Here is a 4,295-nt window from a genome sequence, read left to right on the forward strand (position 1 = left end):
GAAGGATATATTGGGTAGGATTTCACAGAGACCCTGGATATGGCACATCCAATCAAAAAACATGGTTGAAAGATTAGAGAGTATGGATTAAATCTGCAGATGACAAGATTCTAGTCAAGAAGGATGAGTGTGAGATAACACCCCTGGACAGCAGTAACCTATTGCATAAGCAGACAATGGTCAGTGACTAATCTAGTATCAGGTACTGCAACTCCTTCATCCTTATGCCACATTAAATGTGCCTTGACACTATCATGCTGTTGAGAAGGCAGGCCTATGCTGCACTGGAGTATTGGAGCGTTATTGATGAGACCTGTGAAATAACCACTTTATTCAAGTAGTGTTGGAAAGTATCAAGCGTGGTGTGTCCTATCCTGGACTCTGTATTTCAGAATGGATGAGTACCAATGGGGCAAGTTCAGTGTTGAGCACTAAGGATGTTGTGAGGTCTGGAAACGTCACTCAGGGCCTAAGTCACCGTGATAATGCTCATTGACTTGTTACAAATATTTCCTAGAATTCGATAAAAGAAAGATTTTTTTGAAAATGGGCTTTGTCTAGCATTTTAAACATGCCAATTTGTCAGTAAATCAGGTATGTATTAATATAATTTATGCACTTTTTTTATGCTTGCATGTTGGCAGCAGAGCGTTAAAATAGAAAGCAATAGTTGCTATGCTGTTGCAGTTAAAGGAGTGTGAATGCTTAGTTCTTTGAAGGATCATTTAGGGCCTACATCAGAAAAAATGTGCCTACATGTCATGGCTGTATGGCCATAGCATAGCATGATACTCTATTGTGACTGGGACTACTGGAACCTAATGTATAGTACCAGCTAGTTGGTTGTCTAGATGCCAAACTCTTTGTCTATGGGGTTGTGTTACCAGGCTGCTGTTGGAAATGTGCTTATTTCAGAAAAAAATGTAAACATTTGGTATAGTTTTAGAAAGATCACTTTGAGAAGTGAGTCTTTTGACAAATTATGACTATAAATTCTGTCAATAAAATATGTGTCACTTATTGGCTGAGTCAAATAGTCTCTTGTTAGTTGATCTTACTGGTGCTGATTTGGTTTTTAATTATGCAAATGAGTCCACTGGAAAAATGGCTTATTTCTATTGTGCATGGGAAATAGTGGAGTGACCAGATTTACGTGTAGCTTCCGTGAGTGCTGGTGTGCAGAGAAGGTCATTAAGTCACCCGTGAGTGTTGGCCAGGATCACATCTGACATGATCATGTTTAAAGGCAAGGCAGAATGAAAGAGAGGAAGGGACAGACGGGGTATCACTAGTGAAGAAAGCTTATCTACAACGTGCTGGCTACCTCCGCAAAGTGTAGAAAGGCCAATTAGCTCTGCTTGTCCTTCCCTTCCTGTTGTTCCCAGCCTGGGCGTGAGCCACTCACAACTACTTCTTAAGGCTTTGAGCAATGAGTTGCTTTTTCTAAGGACTGGCAGGAAATCATTTAATAAGCTGGGGGGAGGGAGAAGTTTCCTGTTCTAGTTACTCCCTCTATAATTCCTAAGCTAAAAAGAGAAGACAGTTCAGCGGGCCAGACCACCAGCCCCAGTGTCCTTACATCTGTTCCTCTGACAGTGAAGGTCTAACCAAGCTGATCACGTCCCCATGGATTTTGCCTTCATCTCACTAGGACCCCTAAAAGCTCTAAATGATTTTTAAAGAATGAATATGTTGAGTGTTTTCTTTAAGTTCCATGTTAATATAATGAAAGTGCTTTCAAGGCCACGACTGTGGGATCAGCTCTGTGTAGATGGGCTGGACGGTGACCTCAGGACCCTTGTCGAAACCTCACAAACATTTAATGGTGAATCGGTTTAAGTTCAAGTGAAGTCTCTTCTGCAATACATATAAAAAGCGTAACTGGGATTGATTATATCTTTGTCTGCTTTGTACTACTTACACCATGTAGTATTAATACGTAACTTTACTACTTTGGCCTGTGAGTAAATGGGCTTTATTACTTCTAATCCTCAAGGTACCAAGATGAATGCAAAGAAATTCACTCTGTGTGTGAGTGCTGGTGACTGAACAGTGCATGTCCGGGTTAAGTTTAAGGCAGTGAAAATCTGCATAACCTCTTTCAGCTCACTGCACAGCAGCTGGGCAGCCACTCTTCACTTATCATCTCAGCGCTTCACTTTGGCACTGGAAGACTGTAGCAAAGTTTCTGCATCCAGACACACTGGGGTAGTGGGAGAAAATGCAGATAGTCCAGATTCTGCTCTAAAGATCCAACACTATCAAATGGCTAAAATGCATAAGACGGTTACATAGATCTTACTAATGCTTTTGATGTTTTTATCTCCTGAACTTTCCTTGTCTTATTCTCAATGCCAGTAAACTTGAAATACACTTAGGCATTCACTGAAGAATGTGTGTGCTTGTTTACAGTTGTGTAAAAATATTATTCTATTCATTTGAGTGTATGAATGGTAAACATAAATTTTGTCAAAAGCCCATGGTAAATTCAGAGATTTAATACTTTAACAATCCTACTTAAGAGTTGCACAGAAAGCATAGTGTATTATTAAAAAAAAACATAGAATTGAAAACTACAACAGTTCTGTAACATATCTGATAAATTCTGTCAGCTTCAGTAAGAAATACTTTCTAGACAGTATTCCTTATTAAAAGTGGTACTGACTAAATCTGTGCTATTAATGGAAAAAAATATAAACATAAATATAAAAAAATATAAGACAGCATTTGTTTTCTGAAAGAAGTGTGTATTTTTCTTGAGCAGACATCCTCAGCACAGCTGAGAAACCTCTCGGAAAGCACAACACTTCGGAAGGGTCCTGAGGAAGGATATGACAAGGTTCTGCAAGAAGTGACATCTGGTAGATGGCCTGCTTCCAGTGACCCAGGGACCCTGTCAGGTACAGTGTCAAGTTCAGTTTTATCGATCTGTAGCAAATTTCAGGTGGCTTGATTAAAATCGTGACTGTGCAGCTTTGTCCCTACTGGGAGTTAGCTTTTCTGTGCTGCAGTGGGCAGCACAGAAAACTTAAGTTCTATTTTAATTTTGCTAATTGTCACTTGGCAGTGCTGAAAGATTACAAATTTGTTTTCTTCAAAATCTGAAAGAGAATTTTAGTAGTCCAGAGATATAGCATATATCGTTAAATTATGCTCTCTTTCTGCTTTCCCGGGTAGGTGTCATCAACACAGTGTTATCCTTCATAGCTGTAAATTTAAATGAGTGCATTTATTGTTTAGTTTTGTACCTGCATTTCTGTTCTGTAGAGGTAGCCACAAGTTTTCTAAATGCAACATATTTTACTGCATTTATTTTTTTATCATTTTCTACTCCTAACTTTTATCCACAACCACAAAAGCTAAAAACCCTTTTAAGTGAAACAGTTGACTGTTTGCAATGTAGAAGTTGCAGTCTTCTGTGGCTGCAAGAGCTTTTCTCAAAAGTACTAGAAATTGCAAAAACAAAAAAAAAAGATTGAGTTTGGTAGAGTTCAAACTGGTATTCTTTAGTAAGACTGGAACTACTAGGCAATCCTTGCAGTGTTGTTAAGCTGGCAGTAGGAGTGTTTAGTTTGAAAAGAGGGTATAGGGTACAGATGTGTGCGACAGGACAGGAATACTGCTTGGCCATCAGTACGTTAAAAGCCAGTTCCAGTTTCACTGTTCTGACTGTGCCCTCAGGAGAACTGCAGGAGAGACAAGTGAGAGAATATATTTTTAAAAAACAAACGTCTGCAACCTGACGTTGGGAATACAGTTGGTTACAAATGCTGGACAGTTTTGTTTGGTGTTATGTTTTGCTTATGATTGTTTTGAAAGCGAGTTAAAGGAAAGCATTATTCTTTTGTTGTTTCTGGTGGTTTTATCACTGAGTATAAGTTCTGCTTAGCTCCAGCTGCTTCTCCCGGTAACCCCCATAGATAGGCCTACAGTCACCTCTCATCTCAATCTGAGAGGCTGAAATCAATCTGAAATGAAAAATCTGCAAGTTGAGGGGAAAAGCAGCTGAAAAATCAATGTTTTTCAGTTAAAAGTAAATCTTACCAAGCCTGTTCCTGTTACTTTGGTTTTGTATACTGCCATGAATATTCTGTTCAGAAGTTACAGATTGTGTGTCCTTCGTGATTTGTCCCAAGTCATTCCAGTAAATTTTCTCCCCCTGTTCTTTGTTGTGGCTGAGCTACTCAAGCAGGGGAAGCCTTGTTTGCTTATTTTTATTTTGTTTTCTTCCTGAGATGCTCAGCCTGGAATTTCAAAACAAAGGAGAATTTCTGTATGTGTGTAAAGGGGAGAAA

Source organism: Nyctibius grandis, chromosome 8, assembly GCF_013368605.1.
Source record: "Nyctibius grandis isolate bNycGra1 chromosome 8, bNycGra1.pri, whole genome shotgun sequence".
Taxonomy (NCBI): Eukaryota; Metazoa; Chordata; class Aves; order Nyctibiiformes; family Nyctibiidae; genus Nyctibius; species Nyctibius grandis.